We start from the raw sequence: 27,313 nt of genomic DNA, 5'->3' as shown, positions 1-27,313 counted from the left end.
TCATCTAAGGGTTCACAGAAAAGCTTATCTGAAGAGTTCAGTTGGTTGGTCTGGTTTGCAACATCAGGGCTGAGGGTGGAGGAATCTGGCAGTGGTGGTGCTGATTTCAATCTCCAACTTTGATGATAACCCTCATTTGAGACTTGCTGATGGAGATGCAGGGCCTCTCTGAACCTGGGACCTGTCACTCTTCTGTTGTTATTCTGAGTTGGTCAGGAAGGGAAGATGATTTAGGTTCAAGGCCAGTAAGGTGTGTTGGAAGGGTTTTCCCAGAAACTGTTTTTTCAGGATAATCTGACTTCCAGTGGCCTTTACGTTGGCACCCTGAACAAGGCCCCAGTAGGGGTCTTGGCTTAGGGCATGCACTTGCCCAGTGTCCTTCCTTCCCACATTTAAACAGAGTCTGGGTGGTGGCTCAGGGAAGAAGAGAGATGGGGTCTTCAAGAATCGACCCTGAGGGTAGCAGTAAGGAGGGAGGCTCTATCTTGATCTCATTTGTGTTTTTCTAATTTGGTTTCCTCCTCTCTATTAAAAATCTTGAATGCTGTTTTAATTAGGTCTTTCTGAGGGGCTTGAGGGCCCTATTCTAATTTCTGCAGTTCTTTTCTGATATCTGGGTATGCTTGAGTGATAAAGTGGGTATGTAAGCATAGTTGTCCAGATTCAGAATCCGGGTCTAAATTAGTATATTTGAAGAGTGATTCAGTTACTCTATTCATAAAGGCAGTGGGTTTTTTTTTCTGATTTTTGGGAAATGTCTTTGATTTTGTCATAATTTACTGCTTTGAGGGCTGCCTTTTTCATGCCTTCTATTATGCAGGTCAGAAAGTGTTCCAGGCAATCTAAATCTCTAGAGCCTGCCTGATATTCCCATGGAGGGGAGGCTGCAGGAACTGCGTCAGTGCCAGGGGCATGTTGGTGAGGGTCCTGTGTGTGTAGGGAATCAGCAAAGGCAGTGGCTGCAACCCAAATGTGGCTTTTTTCCTCAGGGGTGGTAGAAGAAGTTACTGTGACATAGATATCCTGTCATGTGCGAGTGAGGTGTTGGAATTCTTTAATGTATGTAGCAGGATTTTCTGAGAAGGAGCCTAATCTTTCTTCTATCTGACTAAGATTTGAGAGTGAGAAAGGAACATGTACTTGGATGATTCCTTCAGCCCCTACCTCTTCCCTAAGGAGAAGTAGGGGGGCCAGGTGTGGTTCAGCTTGTGGAGTGGAGGGAGGCATTCCACGGGAATGAGTATGAGGGGGAGAAAAGGCGGTAGAAGCAGAGGGAGGGGATGGAGGTGGAGAGCCTGAGTTGGGTGAGGTTGGAGGCTCAGAAGGGGATGCTGAATGGATGATACGGGTGGATCAAAATTGGAAGAGTCTTTAGGTAAGGGCGTCTTATGAGAGGGTTTCTGATTGAGCAATAGGATTTGGTAAGAGGAACATGACTGACAGAGAGAAGGATGATTTTGGAGAAATAGGAAGGCCTGACCGTAAGGGACTGCTAGCCACTTGCCATTGCATTCGAGGAAGTTTACTAGATCTCTAAGAATCTGTATGTCAAAGGTACTGTGTTCCAGCCATTGACTTTCATGTTCCAATTTATTTTGAGGCCAAATTGTAGTGGAGTAATAGATAAATTTCTTGTGTCTGCTATCTCCTTCAGATATAAGGTTTTAAGGTTCTGAAGGAGGCAGCCCAGCAGTGTAGTTTTTGGAGGAGCTGAAGGAGTGTTTCCTATTTTGGAAGCTAGAATGAGGTCAAGGACTCTCTAAGGTTAACTGAGCAGGTCAGGCATCCCCAAGTTAGTCAGAGAACCTTATCAGCAGGAAGTCCACACTCAGGACCCGATGTCTCTGATTCCTGAGGGGCTTTTGGGGAGACAGGTCAGGCACCTGCCATGGTCCCTCAAAATGGAGAGGATCACTGACTTAGCTAGGATTTGTGGAGTTGTCTAAAACAATGGGAGAAAGAACAGGAACCTCCAGAGGAGAATTCCCTTAACTCACCCAGGTGGTAGTCAGAGTCCAGTGTTGGATGGAGCTACAGCAGTGGCAAGGGTTGGTCTCTTACCAATCTGCCAGTCTCAATGCAATCCAAAGTGTCTCTGGGGTTAACTCTGGGGAGTTCTGGGAGAAGGTGAAAAGGAGGGTAGGATGCAGAATTGCATGATCAGGATCGAGGAGTAAGCCTGGGCGAGCTGCCACTGCCCATTACTTCCTTTTTCCAAGATCTGGCAACAAGCTCATCAGCCAGGATCTGGGAGTAAGCCTGAGCAAGCTGCCACTGCTCACTGCTTCCCAGGTTGCAAGGTATGGTGGTGGGGTTCTCTTCTTCCCAGATCCTGGATTTCTGGCACCAAATGTTAGATGTCAGAGTGAGACAATTGGGACATGGAGACCAGTGATTGCAAGCAAGGATTTATTGAGAAAATCCAACAGGAAGGACTGAAGATAGAAGCTTCAGCCTACCCCTAGCAGAGGCAGTCATGAATTTATAAAGTACATCTGTAGGCGGGAACATGCTTAGTTAGTGGCAGTGGGTTTGGGCTTGGGTGAGACCCGAGGGCCTATAGGAATGGCTAAGGGGCAGTGGGCTAGGGGCAGTGAATTCTATGGGTGTGGGAGGGGTTGGTGGGTTCATGTGGCTTCTTTGTCTATTCTTGTGAAGAAATGAACTATATCTGGACATGTAGGCTCAAGATGGGGGGGTTGTTCTATGTCATGGGATGTGGCTCCTTCTGAGTTAGCTGGTTGCCCTTCCACAATGGAGTGGATTAATAATAAACTTGCAGCTTCTGCAAGTTGTGGCTGTTATGGGGCTAAGAATGGGACCTAGTTCTGTCAGCTGGACACTGCCCAGAGGAGAGGAGGACAAAGAAGGGAAATCATCAGGACAGAACTATGAATTGAATCCAGCAGCTGCTGCTGCCAAGACCAGCCCCCACACTAAAGACACTTCAGAATTCTTAGGCCTCTGGGCCTGTGACTAAAGACAAAGTGGGCTCCAGGGATCTACTACCCCAAGAAAGGGGAGAGAGGGGGACACAGCCTAAGACTGACTCAGCTCCTGACCTACAAATTTGGTTTGCTATGTCCCAACAGCCCTTCCAGGCTGGGTGGAACCACACCATGGTTTGCCCTGGAAGCCAGCACAGGAATGGAGAAACCCAACACTCGCAACCTTCCTCTTTTCTAGCTGGAACTGATTGGTGAGGGCGCACCTCCTCAGGAAAGGGGAGAGTGAAGGACACAGCCTAAGGCTGACTCAGCTTTTGACTCACAAATACAACCATCCCAATCTCCTTCTCTACTAACCTGTACTGATTGTTGAGGACTCAGACAGGAGTTGAAACATTTCCTAGCCAGGATAAGGGAGGGGGCTGCCAGAGAAGGCTGGAGAACTCTATCTGAGAAAGTTTGAATTACAAAAGTCTTAGCCTCCAGGCAGGAAGCTGTATCACATTGATCCAGTCTGTGTTGCAACAAATACACTCCAACTTGGCATGGAAGTGAGAGCTGCCCAAGAGCACCATTTGCTGGCAGACCAGGAAGTGTATGCAAAAAAATTAAAAATATGTAGGAGAGGCTTTTTCCCAGCCTCTATAGCCTCCCTCCCCAAGGCCCTAGGAAGTGAGTCCAAAAGCAATTACTGGGTCCAGTGCCCAGTTTATTATTATTATTATTTTTTCAGTTAGACCAGTAGTTTATTAAGAAAATGAGAGAAGAGAAAATATCAGATTATGGGTCCCAGGTATAATTGTAGGCTAGTCCAGGCAGAAAAAAAGAGCAGTGCCCAGTTTTGAACATCTAGCAGGGAAAATCCTAACAATCCATTTCAAGCGAAGAATCAAAGAGCAGTGGTAACACACAGCCTTCTGCCACTAAGTCCCTACAAAAGAGAAAGAAACTGAGTATCTGAGTAAACTATATCCCAGTCAGATGCCTAGACATCAGCAAAAAATTGAGCCATACTAAGAAAATAGAAGACATGACCCAAGAAAAGGAATATATCAAAGCTCCAGAAGAGACACAGGATTTGAGAGAACTAATCAGTGAGATGTGCCCAAATCTCTAAAATTGAATGAGTTAATAGACAATATGATTAAAGAGATAAATGACATCAAGAAGACACTGAACGAGTGCAAAGAAGAATTTGAAATCCTGAACAGAAAAGTAACAGAGCTCATGGGAATGAAAGACAAAATAGGTGAGGTCAAAAACACATTAGATACAAGCATACAACAGTAGGCTTGAAATCATAGAAGAAAGAATAAGTGATACTGAAGACAGAACAGGTAAACTTGAAGAGAGAAAGAAAAGAATGGAAAAAAAATTGAGCAGGGGCTCAGAGAGTTGAATGGCAATATGAAATGCAACAACATACATGGCATGGGAGTTCCAGAAGGAGAAGAGAAGGGAAAAGGAGCATAAAGAGTATTTGAGGAAATAAAAGCTGAAAATTTCCCAACTCTCATGAAAGAAATGAACTTAAATATTCAAGAAGTGCATCATACCCCAATCAGAATAAATCTAAATAGACCTACTCCAAGACACATAACAACTCAGAATGTCAAATGCCAAAGATAAAGAGAAAATTCTCAGCAGAATGGGAGAAGCAAACCATCACATACAAGGAACGTCCAGTAACACTTAGGGCAGATTTCTCTTCAGAAGCCATGAGGTGAGAAGACGGTGGTATGATATAATTAGGTTACTGAAAGAGAAAGACTGCCAGCTGAGAATTTTTTTAGAAGATTTTAAATTTATTTTTCTCCCCTCCCCCCCACCTCCTCCCCAGTTGTCTGCTCTCTGTGTCCATTCACTGTGTGTTCTTCTGTGACTACTTCTCTCCTTATCAGTGGCCCTGGGAATCTGTGTTTCTTTTTTAGTTGCATCATCTTGTTGTGTCAGCTCTCCATGTGTGCAGCGCCATTCTTGGGCAGGCTGCACTTTCTTTCACACTGGGCAGTTCTCCTTATGGGGCGCACTCCTTGCGCATGGGGTTCCCCTACGTGGGGGACACGCCTGCATGACATGGAACTACTTGCGTGCATCAGCACTGTGCATGGGCCAGCTCCACATGGGTCAAGGAGGCCCGGGGTTTGAACCATGGACCTCCCATGTGGTAGGGAGATGCGCTATCCATTGAGCCAAGTCTGCTTCCCTGAGAATTCTTTATCCAGAAAAATTGTCCTTCAAATATGATGGTGAGTATAAAATATTCACAAACAGACAGAAACTAAGAGAGTTTGCAAAAAAGAATCCACCTTTGCAGGAAATATAAAGGAAGCCTTAGAACCAGAAGGAAAAAGATAAGAGAGTGAGGCCTGGAGGAGAGTATGGAAGAAAGTAGCAGAAAGGATAACTAAAAGAATGAAAGACAGACAAAAATATGATATGACATATGAAAACCAAATAATAAAATGGTGGAAGTAAATAGTGCATTTACAGTAATATCATTGTGAATGGATTAAACTCCCCAATCAAAAGACACAGGCTGACAGAATAGATAAAAAAAAAAACATGAGCCCTCCATGGGCTGCTTACAAGAAACTCACCTTAGACCCAGGGATACAAAACAACCAAAGTGAAAGGTTGGAAAAAGATACTCCACGTGAACAGTAACCAAAAAAGAGCAGGTATAGCTATACTAATATCAGACAAAACAGACTTTAAATGCAAAAAAGTTATGAGATGCAGAAGGCCATTATATATTAATAAAAGGGAAATCCACCAGGAAGATATAACAGCCATAAATATCTATGTACCTAACCAGGTTCCCCAAAATACATGAGACAAACTCTGGGAAAACTGAAGGAGAAACAGACTTCTCTACAATAATGTCTGGAGATTTCAACACCCCACTCACATCATTAGATAGAACAACTAGACAGAAGATCAACACTGAAACAGAGAACTTGAACAATATGACAAATGAGTTAGACCTAACAGACATATACAGAACACTGCATCCAAGTTCAGCAGGTTATATATTCTTCTCAAATACCCATGGATCTTTCTCCAGGATAGACCACATGTCAGGGCACAATGCAGCTCTCAATAAATATAAGAAGATTGAAATTATACAAAGCACTTTCTCAGACCATAATGGAATGGAGCAGGAATCAATAAATTCTGAACAACAAAATCCTAAATAATCAGTGGGTGAAAGAAGAAATTGCAAGTGAAATCAGTAAATATATTGAGACAAATGAAAACAAGAACACAACTTATCAAAACTTATGGGATACAGTGAAGGCAGTCTTGAGAGGGAAATTTGTAGCTCTAAAGGTATTAAAAAAGAAGATAGAGCTAAACTCAAAGATTTAACTGAACAACTAGAAAAACTAGAGAAAGAACAGCAAACCAGTCCCAAAGTAAACAGAAGGAAAGAAATTATGAAGAATGGAGCAGAAAAATGAATTTGAGAACCAAAAACAAGAGAAAATTGTCAAAACCAAAAGCTGGTTCTTTGAGAAGATCAATAAAATTGACAAACTCCTAGCTAGACTAATAAAGAAAAAGAGAGAAATTGCAAATAAATACAATCAGAAATGAAAGGGGGGAAGTTAGAATGGACCTCACAGAAATAGAAAGAATCATAAGAGAATATTATGAGAAACTGTATGCCAACAAACTAGGTAACCTAGATGAAATGGACACATTCCTAGAAATGCACACCCAAGCTACAATGACGCTACAAGAAATACAAGAACTTAACAAAGCAATCACATTTAAAGAGATTGAATCTGTCATCAAAAATCTACCAGCAAAGAAAAGCCAGGGCCAGATGGCTTCACAGGTAAATTCTATGAAGCATTATAAAAAGAATTAACACCAATTCTGTTTAAACTGTTCTAAAAAATTGAAGGGGAGAGAAAATTACCTGACACACTTTATTAAACCAACATCACCCTAACACCAAAGCCAGATAAAGATATTACAAGTAAAGAAAATTACAGACCAATCTCTCTAATGAGCATAGATGCAAAAATTCTCAATAAAATACTTGCAAATTGAATTCAATGACAATCAAAAGACATATACATCACAACCAGTGGGATTTATTCCTGGTATGCAATGCTGGTTCAATATAAGAAAATCAATCAATGGATGCTGCGATCAGCTCAGTGATAGGTTGGCTTTAAGGAAAGGCAACACAGAACTTTATGAAATAAAAGAGTGAGACACACAAGAGAGGAAATAAAGACGGGACCAGGGGACTCACAGCTTCTGGAAGTAAGAGCCTCAACCTTAGTTCCTTGCATTTATTGGAAACTACCAAGCAGCTGTTTGCTATTAGAACTGCAACATATAATAGGGAACAACTGCAACATCTACAATAGAACAGGTGTAACATCTACAATAAGGAACAGATAAGCCAGTTTCCCCCAACAAATGTAATACATTACATTAACAAATTGAAGGAAAAAACCACACAGGATAATCTCAAAAATGCAGAAAAGGCAATTGACAAAATCCAGTATCCTTTCTTGATAAAAACACTTCAAAAGATAGGAATAGAAGGAAAATTCCTCAATATAAAAGACATATATGAAAAACTCATAGCCAACATTGTAGTCAGTGGGGAAAGGTTGAAAGCTTTCCCTCTAAGATCTGGAACAAGACAAGGATGCCCACTATCACCATTGTTATTCAATATTGTATTAGAAATTTTAGCTAAGGCATTTAGACAAGAAAAAAAATTAAAGGCATCCAAATTGAAACAGAGGAATTAAAATAACCACTGTTTGCAGATGACATGATCCTGTACTTAGAAAATGCTGAAGTATCCATGACAAAGCTACTTGAGCTAATAAATTCAGCAAAGTGGCAGGATACAAGATCAACAAACAAAAATCAGTAAAGTTTTTGTACACTAGTACTGAACGATCTAAGGAGGAAATCAGGAGAAAAAGTCCATTTTCAATAGCAACAAAAAGACTCAAATACCTAGGAATTAATTTAACCAAAGAAGTATAGGACCTTTATGCAGAAAACTACAAAATGATGCTAAAAGAAATTTAAAAAGACCTAAACAAATGGAAAGACGTTCTGTGATCATGAATTGGAGGAATAAATATCATGAAGATGTCAATCTTATGCAAATTGATTTATAGATTCAATGCAATACCAATCAAAATCCCAACACCTTACTTTATAGAACTAGGAAAGGCAATTACCAAATTGATTTGAAAGGGAAAGTGCACCCAAATAGCCAAAAGCATTCTAAAAAAGGGAAATGGACTTGGCCCAGAGGTTAGGGCATCCGTCTACCACATGGGAGGTCTGCAGTTCAAATCCCAGTCCTCCTTGACCCATGTGGAGCTGGTCCACACGCAGTGCTGATGTGTGCAAGGAGTGCCGTGCCACGCAGGGGTGTCCGTGTGTGGGGGAGCCCCACGTGCAAGGAGTGCGCCCCATAAGGAGAGCCGCCCAGCATGAAAGAAAGTGCAGCCTGCTCAGGAATGGTGCCGCACACATGGAGAGCTGACACAACAAGATGATGCAACAAAAAGAAACACAGATTCCTGTGCTGCTGACAACAACAGAAACGGACAAAGAAGACGCAGCAAATAGACACAGAGAACAGACAACCGGGGGGTGGGGAGAGAAATAAATAAATAAAATAAAATAAAAAAGCATTCTAAAAAAGAAGAGCAACCTAGGAGGAATTTTACTGCTTGACCTTAAAACATATTACAAAGCTACAGTGGTCAAAACAGGATGGTACTGGCATAAGGATAGACACACTGATCAGTGGAATAGAATTGAGAATTCAGAAATAAACCCTCACCTAAACAGTCAACTGATTTTTGACAAACCTATGAAGTTAATGTTAATGGGACAAAACAGTCTCTTTAACAAATTGTGCTGGGACAACTGGATACCTGTAACCAAAAGAATGAAAGAGGACCCCTAACTCACTCCCTATACAAGAATCAACTCAAGGGAAGTGGACTTAGCCCAGTGGTTAGGGTGTCCGCCTACCATATGGGAGGTCTGAGGTTCAAACCCTGGGCCTCCTTGACCCGTGTGGAGCTGGCCCACGCATAGCGCTGATGCACGCAAGGAGTGCCGTGCCATGCAGGGGTGTCCCCTGCATAGGGGAGCCCCAAGTGCAAGGAGTGCACCCCGTAAGGAGAGCCGCCCAGTGCGAAAGAAAGTGTGGCCTGCCCAGGAATGGTGCCACACACACGGAGAGCTGACACAAGATGACATGACAAAAAGAGACACAGATTCCCGTGCCACTGACAACAACAACAGCAGACAAAGAAAAATATGCAGCAAATAGACACAGAACAGACAACTGGGGCAGGGTGGGTCGGCAGGGGGGAAGGGAAGAGAATAAATAAATAAATCTTAAAAAAAAAGAATCAACTAAAAATGGATCAAAGGGCGGTGGACTTGGTCCAGTGGTTAGGGTGTCTGTCTACCACATGGGAGGTCTGCAGTTCAAACCCCGGGCCTCTTTGACCCGTGTGGAGCTGGTCCATGTGCAGTGCTGATGCGTGCAAGGAGTGCCGTGCCATGCAGGGGTGTCCCCCGTGTAGGGGAGCCCCACACACAAGGAGTGCGCCCCATAAGGAGAGCCTCCCAGCACAAAAGAAAGTGCAGCCTGCCCAGGAATGGTGCCACACACACAGAGAGCTGACACAACAAGATGACACAACAAAAAGAAACACAGATTCCCCTGCCGCTGACAACAACAGAAGCAGACAAAGAAGATGTAGCAAATAGACACAGAGAACAGACAACCGGGGTGGGGGTGGGGGACAGGAAGAGAAATAAATAAATAAATCTTAAAAAAAAAATGGATCAAAGACCTAAATCTAAAACTCAGGACCATAATTCTACTAGAAGGAAAAATAGGGAAACTTCTTCAAGTCCTTGTACAAGGTGGTGGTTTCTTGAACCTTATACACAAAGCACATGCAACAAAAGAAAAAATAGATAAATGAAATCCTCAAAATTAAACACTTTCCCCCCCCCATCTATTAATTTTTTTAATAGAGAAGTTGAGGATTTACAGAAAAATCATGCTTTAAATACAGGATTACCATATACCATCCTACTATTTTTCCCCCCTAGTCCTCAATATTTTTTTCCTCTCTTTATATATATTTTTTAATGTTACATTCAAAAAATATAAGAGGTGCCCATATACCCCTCACTCCCCTCACCCCACTCTTCCCACATCAATAACCTCTTTCATCATCATGGTACATTCATTGCATTTGGTGAATACATTTTGGAGCACTGCTGCATCACATGGATAATGGTTTACATTGTAGTTTACACTCTCTCCCAGTCCACCCAGTGGGCCATGGCAGGACATACAATGTTCAGCATCTGTCCCTGCAGTACTACCCAGGACAACTCCAAGTCCTGAAAATGCCCCCACATCATATCTCTTCTTCCCTCTCTCTACCCTCAGCAGCTACCATGGCCACTTTCTCCACAAAGTTAAACACTTCTGCATTTCACAGGACTTTGTCAAAAGGGTAAAAAGGCAGCCAACATAACAGGAGAAAATATTTGGAAATCACATATCAAATAAGGGTTTAAATATCCAGGATATATAAAGAGATGTTACAACTCAACAATAAAAAGACAAATGACTCAATTAAATAATGGGCAAAAGGCTTGAATACACATTTGTCCAAAGAAGAAGTACAAATGGCAAAAAAAAAACAACATGTCAAGAAATGCTCAATGTCACTAAAGATTAGGGAAATGCAAATCAAAACTACAATGTGATATCATTCCACACCTATCAGAATGGCCACTGGTAAAAAGACAGAGAACTGCCAAGTGTTGCAGAGGATGTGGAGAGATAGGAACACTTATTCACTGTTGGTGGGAATGCAGAATGATACAGCCACTGTGGAGGGCTTTTGGCAGTTCCTAAAGAAGTTTATTATAGACTTGCCCCATGACCCTGCAATACCACTACTGTGAATATACCCAGAAGAACTGAGAGCAGTGACACAAACAGACATCAGCACACCAATGTTCATAGTGCCATTATTCACAATTGCCAAAAGTTGGAAACAACCCAGGTGTCCATCAACAGATGAATGGGTAAACTGTGATGTATTCATGCAATGGAATATTATGCAGCTGTAAGAAGAAATGAAGTCGTAAAGCATATGACAACATGAATGAACCTGGAGGACATTATGTTGAGCAAAGCAAACCAGACAAAAGGATAAATACTGTATGATTGCGTTACTATGAACCAAATATATTGTGAAGCGTATGGTATGATTTAAAAAAATGTATATGTATCCAGTACATCTAATTGAGAAATATTAAAAAAAAAAAAACAATACATGAGGGTTCCTCTTCTCCACATCCTCTCTAATACTTATTTTGTTTTTACTGTTTAAGTAATAGTCAACCTAGTGGGAGTAAAATGGTATCTTATTGTTCTAATTTATATTTCTGTAATGACTAATGATGTTGAGCATCTTTACATATATTTAATGGCCATTTGAATATGTTCATTGGAGAAATGTCTATTCAGATCCTTGGCCCATTGTGAAAAATGTTTGTGTTTTTGTTGAGTTGTAGGAGTTCTTTATATAATCTGGCTATTAAACCCTTATCAGATATATGATTTCCAAATATTTTCTCCCATTCTGTAGGTTGTGTTTTCACTTTTTTTGGATAATGTCCTTTGATATATAAATGCTCGTTTTTTAAAAAAAATTTAATGAAGTCCATTTTATCTATTTTTTCTTTTGCTGCTTATGCTTTCCGTATAAAATCTATCTAAATATTAATTACCTACTTCAAGGTCCTGAAGATATTTATGTTTTCTTGTAAGAGTTTTATAGTATTAGCACTTATATTTAGTTTGTTGAAGCATTTTGAATTAATTTTTTGTGTATGGTGAGTGATAGGGGTCTACATTCATTCTTTTGCATGTGGATATCTGCTTGTACCAGCACCATTTGTTGAAGAGAATATTATTTCCCCATTCAGTGAAAATCATTTGGTTTCTTACAGGTATGGATTTATCTCTGGGTTCTCAATTTGATTCCATTGATCTGTATGTCTGTCCTGATGCCAGTACTACACTGTTTTAATTACTGTAGCTTTATAGTAAGTTTTGAAATCAGTAAGTGTGAGTTCTCCAACTTGGTTCTTTTTCATGAATTGTCTTGGCTATTTGGGGCCCCTCGCAATTCCATATAAATTTGAGGATCAGCATTTCCATTTTTGCAAAAATTGTGCTGGAATTTTGATAGAAATTGCAGTGGATTTGTGATCCCTTTACACAGTATGGACATCTTAATAATATTAAGTCTTCTAATCTAAGAACATGGGGTGTCTTTCCATTTATTTATGTCTTTTATTTCTTTCAGCAATGTTTTTGTACCTTTTCAGAGTACAAATTACTCACCTTCTTGGTTAAATTTATTCCTATGTATTTTATTATTTTAGATGTTATTGTAAATGGAATTTTTAATTTCATCTTTATATTGTTCATTATTTGTGTATAAAAACCCAGCTGACTTCTGTAGGTTTATCTTGTAACCTGTAAGTTTGCTGAATTTGTTTATTAGTTCTAATAGCTTTTTTGTAGATTCTTTGGGATTTTCTCTTTATAGGATAATGCCATCTGTGAATAGGGATAAGTTTACTTCTTCCTTTCCAATTTTGATGCCACTTATTTCTTTCGCTTCTCTGATTCCTGTGGCTAGAATTTCCAGCCCAAAGTTGAATGTGGTGATAGCAGACATCCTTGACTTGTTCCTGATCTTAGGAGGAAAGCTTTCAGTCTTTCATCATTGAATATGATATTTGTTGGGCATTTTTAATAAATGCCCTTTATCATGTTAAGAAAGTTCCCTTCTATTTCTTGTTTTCTGAGTGTTTTTTATAAATCATAAAAGGATGTTTAATTTTACCAAATGCCTTATCTGCATCAGTTGACATGATCATGTGCTTTTTTCCCTTCAGTCCATTAATGTGGTGTATTACATTGATTAGTTTTCTTATGTTGAACCATCCTTGCATTACTGGAATAAATTGGGCTTGTTCATGGTGTATAATCCATTTAATATACTGTTAGAATTAGTTTGCCAGTATTGAGGATTTTTTTGCAATGGTATTCATAGGAATTTTGGTCTGTAGTTTTCTTTTCTTGCAGTATCTTTATCTGATTTTGATATTAAGATGATGAAGGATTCATAGAATGAGTTAGGAGGTATTCCCTCTGTTTTAAATTTCTGAAGAGTGTAAACAGGATTGCTATTAATTCTTCTTGGGATGTTTGGTAAAATTCATCAGGAAAGTCATCTGGTCCAGGGATTTTCTTTGTTGTTGTTGTTTTTGTTTTTTGATTACTGACTCAATCTATTTATGTGTTATTGGTCTATTAAGATATTCTGTTTCTTCTTGAGTCAGTGTAGGTATTTTGTTTCCAGGAATTTTCTCATTTCATCTAGGTTTTCTAAAATTTTTTTTTTTTATTATTGTGCAGTTGTTCATAGTATCATTGTATAATCCTTTTTCTTTCTGAAAGGTTGCTAATAATTTCCCACTTTCATTTCTGATTTTTAATTATTTGTGTCCTGTCTTTGTTTACTGCAGTTTACCAGCCTCTTCCTCCAGCACCTCCCTGGATGCTGCACTGTTTCACTAGACCCCAGAGTTTCAAAATGGTTGATTCAGATAGTTCTTGCCAGTTCAATAGTTGTTTTGGTGGAGGGACTGATTCCTAGAGCTTCTTATCCTGGAGCTTCCTACTCTACCATCTTCCCACAATCCTCTTCTGTGGCGAAAATGCCTCCACATCTCATCTCTTCCTCCCATTCCCCGCACCCAGCAGCCACCATGGCCACTTTTCCCACACCAATGCCACATTTTCTCTGTGGACATTGGATTGGTTGTGTCCATTGCACTTCTATGTCAAGAGGGGGCTTAGATTCCACATAGATACTGGATGCAGTCCTCCTGCTTTCAGTTGTAGGCACTCTAGGCTCCATGGTGTGGTGGTTGACATTCTTCAACTCCATGTTAGCTGAGTGGGGTAAGTCCAATAAATCAGAATGTAGGAGTTGAAGTCTGTTGAGGTTCAGGGCGTCACTATCATATTGTCAGTCCAGAGATTCAAATCCCCTAGATATATCTTAAACCCCAGCACCAACTACAATTCCAGTAAAGTAGCATGAAAGTTGTGAAAAGAGATCCCATCTGAGTCCAGTTCCATCACACAGAAACGCCAGCTCCAAAGAAGGGCCAACTGACATGGCAGTGAATCCCATCTGCCATGACCATAGAACCTGTGGGTCTCTTTATCCCTCAAAAGAACCAATATCTGGGGTTGTATCTACTTTATCTGTCTCTGAGACTCTGCTCAGGTGTGCATAAGGGCAATCCTTCTGACAACCTCCAGACTCTTTTTTAGAGACTCATAGCCATATAAACTCATTTGTCCTTTCCATTTCCCCCTTACATTAGGTCAAACAGCATTTTAAAGTCATGTTATTATATGTAGACAGGGATATTCTGCTATCTGCGTTGAATCTTTAATTCAAGGTCATTTTCTAGTTGCATCATCAGCTGGTACTTGGTAGTGATCCCTCGGTGCCAGGGAGGCTCATCCCCAGGTGTCATGTCCCACGCTGGGGGGAATGCACTGCATCTACATGCTGAGTTTGGCTTCGAGACTGGCCACATTTGAGTAACATGAAGGTTGTCAGGAGGAAACGCCCAGGCACAGTGCTGCTCTAGACCTTGTTCTTATTTCAGGCGTATAGGCTCACAAGCATAGTCATTAGTATCAGGGGCTCACTGTTGGACCCTCATTCCTTCCTGGTTCTTACTGTTGCACCTGGGGGACTGCCGCTGCTCCCCTAGGGACCACGACAGAGCACCCCCGGCCAGGAACCCAGTACCCCCCCAGCTGTTGTTAAAATCACATGATTATATCTATAGATGCAGAAAAAGCATTTGACAAAATATAGCACCCTTTCTTGATAAAAACACTCCAAAAGATTGGAATACAAGGAAATTTTTTGAACGTGATAAAGAGTATATATGAAAAACCTACAGCCAACATCGTTTACAATGGAGAAATCCTAAAATCCTCCCCTCTAAAGTCAGGAACAAGACAAGGATGCCCACTGTCTCCCCTTCTATTTAACATTGTCTTAGAAGTACTTGCTCGAGCAATGAGGCAAGAACCAGATATAAAAGGCATTCAAATTGGAAAGGAAGAAGTAAAAATTTCATTATTTGCAGATGACATGATCCTATACATAAAAAACCCTGAGAGGTCTACAACAAAGCTTCTAGAACTCAAAAATGAGTTTCGTAAAGTCGCAGGTTATAAGATCAGTGCGCAAAAATCAGTAGCATTTCTGTACACCAATAATGAGCAAGATCAGAAGGAAATCAAGAAACAAATACCATTCACAATAGTAAATAAAAAAATCAAATATTTAAGAATAAATTTAACTAAAGATGTAAAAAACTTATACACCGAGAACTATACAAGACTGTTCAAGGAAATCAAAGAAGACCTAAATAAATGGAAGAATATTCCCTGTACATAGATAGGAAGATTAAATATTATTAAGATGTCTATCCTACCGAAACTGATCTACACATTCAATGCAATCCCAATAAAAATCAACACAGCCTTCTTTAAGGAACTAGAAAAACTAACTATGAAATTTATTTGGAAAGGAAAGAGGCCCCGAATAGCCAAAGACATATTGAAAAAGAAAAACTAAATTGGAGGAATCACACTACCTGACTTCAAAACATACTACAAAGCTACAGTAGTGACAACAGCATGGTATTGGCATAAGGAGAGACACACAGACCAATGGAATCGAATTGAAAGTTCTGATATAGAACCTCATGTATATAGCCATATAGTATTCGATAAAGCCACCAAACCCTCTCAACTGGGAGAGAATGGCCTATTGAACAAATGGTGCCTGGAGAACTGGATATCCATATGTAGAAGAATGAAAGAGGATTACCATCTCACACCTTATACAAAGATCAACTCAAGATGGATCAAAGACCTAAATATAAGAGCCAAGACCATAAAGACCTTGGAAAGCAGTGTAGGGAAACATCTACAGGACCTTGTAATAGGAAATGGCTTCATGAATATCACAGCAAAAGAACAAATAGATAAATGGGATTTCCTCAAAATTAAAGCCTTCTGCACCTCAAAGGAGTTTGTCAAGAAAGTAAAAAGGGAACCCACACAATGGGAGAAAATATTTGGCAACCATATATCTGATAAGAGACTTATAACTTGCATATATAAAGAACTCCTATATCTTGAAAATAAAAAGATAAACAACCCATTTAAAGAATGGGAAAAAGATTTAAACAGACACTTCTCTAAAGAAGAAATACAAATGGCTAAAAAGCACATGAAAAAATGCTCCAAATCTCTAGCTATCAGGGAAATGCAAATCAAAACTACAATGAGATACCATCTTACTCCCATGAGATTGGCATCTATGAAAAAAACAGATGAATACAAATGCTGGAGAGGATGTGAAGAAAGGGGAATATTCATCCACTGCTGGTGGGAATGCAGAAGGATCCAACCATTCTGGAGGACAGTTTGGCAGTTTCTCAAAAAACTAACCATAGATTTGCCATATGACCCAGCAATACCACTGCTGGGTATATACCCAGCAGAACTGAAAACAAGGACAAAAACCGATATATGTACACCAATTTTCATAGCAGCTTTGTTCACTATCGCCAAAAGTTGGAATCAACCCAAATGCCCATCAACAGATGAGTGGATCTATTATCTTTTCAATGTCTGTAGAATATGTGATGGTCTCCTTTTTATTACTGATATTAATAATAGATTTTATCTCTTTTATTCTTTATGAGTCTTATTAGACACTGACCAATTTTATTAATATTTTAATGAAAAATGAATTTTTGCTTTGTTGGATTTTTCTATTATTTATTTCTTTTCCATTTCATTGATTTTTGCTCTTACATTTATTTTTTTCTTTTATTTTGGGTTTGTAATGCAGGAAGGTCAAGCCCAGGAAGGTTGACCAAATATTTTGATATTCCAAAGGCCAGCAGGGGTAGAAATGCCATTAATACTTACAGGAGCTGATGACCACTGGTCAGGAGGTACTGCGCCACCTCTTGGGGGCTACAGGTTAATACAGGGAAATACAATGGAGGGGTGGGGTGCTTGTATAGAGAACAGCACATTTTTGTGGCATAGGTAATGGGTATATTGCGAACAGGTGCTGTTAATTATAAACTTGAGTATAACCTATGTGTGTAAATACAGGTTAGACATCTTGTTACCCATTTTACTGTGATTCCACATGAGAGGGCCACGTTGCTGGCTAGGTCAACCCCACCTTTCCCAGCAATATACACAGATAACTGGTGGAAGGGGGAAGCAGGCATTTCATCTCCCCAGAGGGTTCAATTTCTTTTTCTTTTTCAGTTCTTAAGGTGGAATCAGATCATAAATAGTTTTCTTTATTAGAGAAGTTGGGTGTAACATAGAGTTTTCATGTATCACTCTACATTAATACCTTGAATTATTATGGTACATTTGTTACAATTCATGAAAGAACATTTTATGATTGTACTATATTAACCTGTAGTTCATAATTTACAGTAGCATTCACTGTTTGTATTGTACAGTCCTGTATTTTTTTAAAAAAATTATTCTAGTAACGTATATACAACCCCAAATTCCCCTTCAACCACATTCACGTGTATAATCCAATACTGTTAATTATGTTCAGAATGTTGTGTTACTATCACCACCATTCATTACCAAAACTTTATAATTAACCCAAATAGAAACTCTTTACAATTAAAACTTCAACACCTCATTTTCAGCCCTCGTCCTGTCCCCTGTAAACTATATGCTAGATTCTAATTCTGTGAGTTTGCTTATTCTAATTATTTCATATCAGTGAGGTCATTAAAAATTTGTCTTTTTGTGTCTGGCTTCTTTCACCATGATGTCTTTAAGGTTCCTCCATGATGTTGCATATAGCAGAACTTCATTACTTTTTATAGCTGAATAGCATTCCATTATATGTATATACTACATTTTATTAATCCATTCATTGGTTGATGAACACTTAGGTTGTTTACATCTTTTGGCAATTGTGAATAATGCTGCTCTGAACATTGGTGTGCAAATATCTTTTGAGTCCCTGCTTTTCAATCATTGGTTATATAACTAGAAGTGGGATTACTGGATGTAGCAGTTTGATATTGTTTATGAATTCCAAAATAGATACTGGATTATGTTTATAAACTGATCTGTTCCTCTGGGCATATCAGATTGTATTAGGTTCAGAGATTTCACTTTTACTTGATTAGATTATGATTAAGGCTTTAATTGGGCCCTTGGTGGGTGGGGACTCACAGAGAAAACAACATGGCAGAGGAGAGAGTTGGTTTTGATGCTGGAGCCCTGGGAAGTAAACACACAGGAGAAGAACAAAGAGGAATAGAGACAGCTCCATAGGTATGCAGAGGCCCTGGGAAGAGAGAAAGCCTGATAGTTTACAGCTGACATTGTGGAGAGAACACAGCAGCTGAGCCTGGAAAGAATTGAGCCTTGGGGAGAGAGACATTTAGGAGGAAGAGGAAGGCTGAACCCTTGCAGAAACTGGCAGCCATCTTGCTTCAACCCATAGCAACAGACTTTGGTGAGAGAAGCAAGTTACACTTTATGACCTTGTGACTGCAAGTTTCTACCCCAAATAAATACTCTTTATAAAAGCTAACAGACTTCTGGTACTTTACATCAACTCCTTTTTGGCTAATATATACTGGGTCACATGGTAATTCTATACTTAAACTTTTTGAGGAACTGTCAAACTTCTTCCACAGCAGACACACCATTTTCCATTCTCACCAATAATTAATGAGTGTTCCTATGTCTCCCCATCCTCTCTCCAACACTTGTAATTTTCTTTTTTTAAAAGTACTAGTAGCCATTCTAGTGTGTATGAAATGGTATCTTTTTGTGGTTTTGATTTGTGTTTCCCTAATAGCTAATGATGTTGAGCATCTCTTCATTTGTTTTCAGCCATTTGTATATCTTTGACAAGTGTCTACTCAAGTACTTTGTCCATTTTTAAAAAGGGTTGTTTATATTTTTATTATTGGGTTGAAGGATTTTTAAAATAAATTCTGCGTATTAAATCCTTTTCAGATATGTGGTTTCCAAATATTTTCTCCCATTGAGTAGGTTGTCTTTTTACTTTTGTGATAAAGTCCTTGAAGGCACAGAAATTTTTATTTTGATGCAGTCCCACTTATCTATTTTTTCTTTTGTTGCTTGTGCTGTGGGCATAGAGTCTAAGAAACCGTTTCCCAACACAAGATCCTGAAGATCCTTACTTACATTTTCTTCTAGGAGTTTTGTAGTTCTGATTCCTACAATTAGGTCTTTCATCCATTTTGAATTAATTTTGGTGTGATGTTGGGGTCCACCTTCATTCTTTTTCACGTGGACATCTAGTTTTCCCAGTACCTTTTGTTGAAGACACTATTCTTTCCCCATTAATTTGACTTGGCACCCTTGTTGACCATTTATTTTTATGCTTTTATTCTTTTCTAATAGATGAATCTAAAATAATAAATTTTCCTCTAAGTACTGCTTTAGCTGCATCCCACACATTTTAATATGCTGTGTATTCAGTTCAAAATATCTTCTCATTTCCTTCAGATTTCTTCCTTGACACCCACATTTTTGGGGGAGAAGAATGGGCAGAAGTGTTGTTATGTAATTTCTACATATTTAGGGTTATTTTAGGTTTCTCTTTACTAATGATTTCTAGTTTAACCCTATTGTGGTCAGAAAACATATTCTGTGTGATTTTGGCCCTTTGAGCTTTATCTAAACCTCCTTTATGTCTCAGCATATGGACTATTTTGATGATTGTTCCATGTATGTTTGATGAAAATTATATTCTATAGTTGTTGAGTTTTGTTTTCTATGAATACCAATTAGGTCAAGGTATTTGATAATGTTGTTTAAATCTTCTCTATATTTCTTAATTTATGTAATCAAGAGGGATATCAAGAAGCTTCATCTATGATTGTGGATTTATTTATTTCTCCATTTATTTATGTTAGTTTTTGTTTCATTTATTTTGAATCTTTCTTATTAGATGCATATGCATTTATGATTGCTATGTCTTCCTAATGAATTGACCCTTTTATTATTATATCATGTCCCTTTTATCTCTAGTAATACTTCTAGTTTTGAAGTCTATATATTTGATTTGAATATAGCCACCAAACTCCCTGATGATTAATATTTATATTAGTCTTTTCCCATATTTTTATTTTTAAACTGTATCCTTGTATTTAAAGTATGTCTCTTGCAGACAGCATAATTGGAGCTTGTTTTTTGGTTTAGATTGACAATCTTTATTTTTAAATTGGAGTGTCTAGTGTATTTGCATTTAAAACAATTATGGATATAATTGGGCTTAAGTTTGGTCTCTCATTGTGTGACCCATCTATTTCTTATATATTCGTTCTTCAATTAGTGCCTTCTTTGAAGTAACAAGCATTTTTTTTGGTATTCTGTTTTATCCCTCTGTTGGCTTTTTAAATATACTTATTTATATATCTTTTTAATTTTTTTTTCTGGAAGTTGTAATGTGCATCCATAGTTTTTCATAATAAACTAACCATACAATTAGTGTTATTCCATTTAAGGAAAAATATCAGAATCTTACAAAGTATGGTTACTTTTCCTTTTCTTGTGCTACTTTTCATGTATTTTACATCTACACATTATAAACCCCACAGTTCAATGTTATTATTTTTGGTTTGAAATATTCAGTATGTGTGCCTGTAAATATATATTTATCTCTCCACACATTTAACTTTTATGTGTGGTCTTTAGTCCCTCCTAAAGATTTGGGTTTCCATTTGTTCCTCAGCCTAAAGAACTCTTTAGTACTTTTTTTAGTGAAGTTTTTTTGGTGAAGATTTTTCTCTTCTTTTTTTTTTTTTTCAAATGTCTTAATTTGTCTTTTTTTTTGCCTTCACTTTATAATAATATTTTTATTGTGTGTAGAATTAGAAATTGGCAGCTTTTTCTTTCAGCACTTTAAAAATGTCATTCCATTGTTTTTCAATATTGTTGTTTCTGTTGAGAAGTTTGCTGTCAACCTTATTGTCATTTTTCTAAATTTAATCCACCCCCTCCCCCAGGGCTGCTTTTAATATTTTCTTGTTATCTTCAGATTTAAATTGTTTGATTGCCTTGTACTTAAGTGTGGTTTTCTCTGCATTTATCCAATTTGTGATTCACTAAACTTCTTGAGTTAATATGTTTCACAAAACATTGAAAATTTTGTGCCCTTATCCCTTCTTTTGCTCTATTATATTTGCTCTCCTATTGGACTGCAATTATATGTATTTTTGCAATAGTCGATATTTTTCTCAGTACTCCAATACTATATTGTTTTTTTTAATTCTTTTTTTCTCTTTGTGCTTCAATTTTATAATTTTTTATTGACCTGTCTTTGAGTTTACTGGTCCTTTATTATGCTATGCCAATCTGCTTTTAATTAATTTTTTCATTTCAGTTTTTTAAATCTGAACTTTACATTTAATTCTTTTTTAGAAGTTCTGTTTCTTTAATGAAATTCTCCACCCTTCTCTCCATTATGTTCATGCTTTCCTCTAATTTATTTAAGGTATTTACAATTGTTATTTCAAAATTGTTGTCAGCAAATTTCGTTATCTGGGTCATCTATAGGTCTGCTTCTCTTGGCTATTTTCCCTCTTGATTATAGTTTTCATGTTTCTTTGCATTTATTGTAATTTTTGATGATATGATAGATGTTGTGTATAAAAGAACAATAGAAACCAAAGTGGGTAATTTACCCTCAAGGAAAGGATGTCCTTCCTTCTCTCAATGCTAAAATGATGGTTTTTCATTTAAGTTTGGCTTTACGTGTCTGAAGGATGGGATTAGGCTTCTCCCTTGGGATCTAAGTATTATGTGATTATAAACTCTCCCTCCAACTTCCTTTCCTGCCTCCAGATTTTAATTCTCCTGGAGATCTCTAACTCTGATTTTCTGCCCAGGTCTGTGTGCTGCTGCATACTCAGTAAAAGTGCTCTGGGGGAAAACTAGTAGGCAGTGAGGGCCATCTCTATTTGCATTTTTTGTTGTTAAATCAAGTCAATGTATTTAATGAATGTTGGGAACAGAACATTTGGATAGTAATATGCACTCATGTATGCACATGAAAGCAGCAATGGGGTCAAAAGTAATTTCTTACCCAATGTGAGAATTTTTTATTAAGCACATTTCTATTAGTTGGACAAACAATCTTATAAACCCTTATGTTAAGCCATGTAATGTGAAGAATCTCCATGGGAGAGATTTTTTTTTCATCCCTCAGGAAATCTTTTCTTCCCTCAAAACTTTACATTAATTTTCATTGTACAATTGCATCACACAATTCTCCATATCCTCTACTATATACTGCATTTGAAACTTAAACTTTTGCCTTTTTACTCAACTATCTCAATTACCTCTGTGTAAACTTCAAATCATTTCATCTTTTTTTTTTCTTCTTCCCCTCCCATTCCCCTGCCTGCCGTTTTTGCTGTCTGTGTCCATTTGCTGTGTGAGCGTCTGTATCTTTTTCTCTTTTTGTCTTCTCTTCTTGCCTTTCTTCTCTAGGATTCACTGGGATTTGATCCTGGGGACCTCTGATTTGGAGAGAGGTTCCCTGTCAATTGCACCACCTCAGTTCCTGGTCTCTATTGCTTTTCACCTTAAGTCACCCCTTCATCTCTTTTGTTGCATTATCATCTTGCTAAGTGACTCACTTGAGCAGGCATTGGCTCATTGTGTGGGCACATGGCATGCATGGGCATTCATCTCGCCACGTGGGCACTCACATGGGCACTCTGCTCACCATGCAGGCACTTGGCTCACCACACTGGCACTTGTGTAGGCACTTGGCTCACTGCATAGGCACTGGCTTGCCACACGGGCACTGGCTCACCACATGAGCACTCACATGGGCACTCTGCTTGCCATGTGGGCACTCGGCTTACCCTGTGTCATTTCATCTTAATAAAGTTTATTTGAAAAAAGATGTATATATACACTCTCTAATTCAGAATAATAGAACTTCCCAACTTCCCATAGTGTAACAAAATCTTTATATAGAATATTAATATTAATTCAATCTCCTTTTTTTTTTAAGATCTATTTTTATTTATTTCTCTCCTCTTCCCCTCTCCCCACCTCCCCAGTTGTCTGTTTTCTGTGTCTATTTGCTGCATGTTCTTGTTTTTGTCCGCTTCTGTTGTCAGCAGCACGGGAATCCATGTCTCTTTTTGTTGGGTCATCTTTTTTTTTTTTTTTTTTTATTGACTTTGTAATAATATTACATTAAAAATATATATGTGAGGTCCCATTCAACCCCACCCCCCACCCCCCCTCTCCCCCCCCCAACAACACTCGTTCCCATCATCATGACACATCCATTGGATTTGGTAAGTACATCTTTGGGCACCTCTGCACCTCATAGACAATGGTTCACATCATGGCCCATACTCTCCTCCATTCCATCCAGTGGGCCCTGTGAGGATTTACAATGTCCGGTGATTACCTCTGAAGCACCATCCAGGGCAGCTCCATGTCATGTTGGGTCATCTTGCTGCATCAACTCACCATGTGTGCGGTGCCATTCTTGGGCAGGCTGTACTTTCTTTCACGCTGGGCGGCTCTCCTTACAGGGCGCACTCCTTGCACGTGGGGCTCCCCTACCCGGGGACACCCCTGTGTGACACGGTGCCCCTTGCCCGCATCAGCACTGCACATGGGCCAGCTCCACTTGCGTCAAGGAGGCCCGGGGTTTGAACTGTGGACCTCCCATGTGGTTGATGGACACCCTATCCACTGGGCCAAGTCCCCTTCCCCAATCTCCTTTTAATAAGTCCAATGAGTGGAAATATTTATTCTTTATAAATTTTATATAGTTTTTATTTTTTAATCTTATGGTTTAAAAAAAAGTTGTGCCTCAAAACGAGAATGCAGGAGAACATACCTGCAAGGGAAATGGCATGCATATCTAGTTTTAGCACAGTCAGCATGAGAGTGCAGACTGAAAAATGTAAAAATAATAAAATTCAGTCTCAGTTTACCAGCAGGCCAAAATGCATATTTTTGATTAAGCAGAGAAATGCTAAATAACAATGCAATTCTTATGAATATTTTTATGCTCTGTCCTAAAAGAAAAAAGAAGTGACATACTTAATGAGCACTTTGTAGAAATTCAAGGGTTAATCTATAAGATTAAATAAATATTCAGAAATGCACACAATTCTTACAACCTTTTTATATACTGTTCAAAATAGGTGGCACATATTTAATAGTGTAAAAATTTTATAATTTAAAAAGCAAATGCTCAGAAGACTATCAATTTCTTCAGTCAGTAACCAATTAAGCAGGCATGTTTTCCTTAGAATCAGTGGCTAGAGTCATCATTAAAAAAATGCATGCTCAGTGAAATTTTGGAGAAACAAACTTTTGGATTTTATATGTCAATAGAGGAAGTTCAGAATTCAGACCAGCCCTAGCCGCAGGTTCAGTTGAGGCCTGAGTGATACCAGGGGATTGGGGCTCTGGCAGAAGACCAACGAGGTGGCCTGGTACCACCGTACTCAACAATGCATTTATTCCTGCCCCCAAGATTCTGTGACATTGGAGCAGGTCTCTCTCCAGGCTCATTGGGAAGGAGATGCTGCTGGCCTGTTGAGTGGATGAGTAGTAATTTTTTTAGTGGCTGAGTATATCTGGTCTGGGACAACAGGGACCCAAACCCTGGTGCTGGTGTCTTCCTTTTGCTCTGCTGTGACTGCACAATGGAGAAGAAAAAGCCCATACTTTAAGTTGAGAAGTCCTGGGTTTGAGATGCTTTTTCAACACTTTACAGTTGACAGGTTTCTTGGGTTCACTGATCTTCAGTTTTATCATAAAAAGCAGGCAAACAATGACTTTTTCATTGGATTTTGGGGGGAATGAATTTAGATAACGGATATGAGAATGCTTGGTAAACTATATCAAGTGCTGCACAGTGTTGATTGTGATCAGTTCCATTGCAGATATTCAGTTTAACCCAACAAGCATGCACAAAGCACCTACTATGTATGAGGCAGGCATTGCATGAGGCCTTTTGGAGGGGTTGAAAGATGAATAAGCATCAGCGCTTGGTAGGAGAATAAGATATGTTAACAAATAAATGGCTGAGATGGAGTTCTTTTTCACATTAATTCACCTGCAGTGGAAATGGTGTTTTAAAAATTACCCAGGTTAGGATAATCTGCTATTAGGAGATATGAATTATTTGTCTCCTAAGCATCCATTTCTCCTTTTTCTTATAATAGCATCTCCCATTTTCATCTGTGGATCCACCCCTCCTTCTCTCTCAACCCATGCATTGCAGAAGAGTGGCTCAGACTTTTATTAGCGAATTTCAGTCTCCTGCTGACAGTGATTGGTTCAGGAATTAGCACATAACTCAAGTCAGGCCAGTCAGAGTCAATGAGAGTCAATTCTGGGATTTTTCCTCATTTGTTTGAGTACTGGGGAAGCAGATTCACTTTTTCTTGCAGGATTTGAACCAGGACTTATGTGATATTGTAATTGCTGTCATCTTCTTGTGGTTATGCCTGGGGAGCCTTTCTTAGAATGGATCTTATCTGGAGGAAGCAGACCTTTGTGATGAAGAAGGAGGTTCTGGTGATACTTTTTGGGCACCTGCATCTAGCCATGTCTGAAGGCAGCCATATCTCTGACATTTTCAACTAAATGTGTCACTGAATTCTCTTTTGGTTTAAGGTAATTTGGGTGGAGTTCTGCCTTGTCACAGAAATGCCCCTAACTCAGACTAGGATGCCCTGAGGCATCCTCCAATAGGCATCTTGAAGACCCTGTAGAGAAGTCCACACAAACCAAATATTTCACCTCCTAGCTTTCCCTACTACTCCAGCTCTTCCATATACAGACCCACATCTACTGAAAACCATGACCCCACATCAGGACTGAAATCTTTCAACAGGATTCTAGTTGGATTTTCAGCCAGATATACTTGTTCTATGACAGTGACACAGCCCTTTCTCCCAAGTAGTCCCCCAGCCTGAAAAAACCCTTCCTATCTTAGTACACTGCACCCTCATTTCTCTCTTTTAACCAGTTCTGGGAACACTACCTCATATCGGAAATTTTTCTTGACTACATAGCTCAAATCTTCCCTTTTACATTTCAACTCACTAACTTGCTCAAGATGTCCCTCAACCAAGGAAGGGAAGTACTGGAAGAGTAAACTTTAGAAGTCATTTAGGTGCAGAAAGAAGTGACTTGTCCAGTTTTACTTAGTTTAAGGGATAGCACAAGCAACGAGGTCTCTGGATTTCTTGTCCACCGCTTTTTCACCACTTTGTGACTAGTTTTGTTTACATTCTGTATTTTGCCTTGTGATATCTTAGGTAATTTTAGGTCAGCGTGGTCTGTCTTGGCATTTATGCTTCTAGGGGGCAGTGATGCTGTCGTTTGAGCTGGGCCATAAAACCATCTCTACTTTGGCATTCTGCTCAAATGAGAGTGCAGCAGGAGGTTCTGATGATGAAGATTTGGAATGGAGAGGTTATTTTGGACCACAAACCCAGGAGGCCCAAATCTTAGGCTAGCCAGTGGAGGACACAGTCTGGTTCTGTGTGAAGTATGGGGTGGGGCATTCCCAAAGGAGCCAATTTGATTTCTTGTCCTGACATGGAGGCCTTACCCTTTGGACTCATTGCTCTTCTATGAGAAATAGGACTGATGTTTCACTCTGATTTCACTGCATGGAGCGTATACTAGAGGGTAAACTTTCCAAGTGGCTGTGAGCTTTTTGGGAGCTGGATCCCATGTGCAGGGGACATGTGAGTGAATTTGTATGTCTGTCTATATATTCCCCTTATTCATCTGGTAGGACTCCCAGTCCTGGGACCATGTCATCCCTCTCCTCATGACCTTAGCTTATTAGATCAGGGGTGGACATGGGATCTACCTGGTCAGTTCCTCTCCCAAAAATTTACAATCAAGACCCTGAGAGAATGAGTGGGGTGCTGAACTGGGAGGTCATGTGGACTTAGAGCCTGTGTCAATTATGGCATGTGGAAGTCCATGGAAAGCCTGTTATGGATGAGCCAAAGCTACAGCACTTAGAAAAGAAATTCTTTGACAGAGAACTGAAGCATGATTGTGCACCCAGAGCTAGAGGAAGAAGAGGAGGAGA

Source organism: Dasypus novemcinctus, chromosome 3 (genome assembly GCF_030445035.2).
Source record: "Dasypus novemcinctus isolate mDasNov1 chromosome 3, mDasNov1.1.hap2, whole genome shotgun sequence".
NCBI lineage: Eukaryota > Metazoa > Chordata > Mammalia > Cingulata > Dasypodidae > Dasypus > Dasypus novemcinctus.
The sequence above is the reverse complement of the archived record's forward strand: the minus strand, read 5'-3'. Positions refer to the sequence as shown.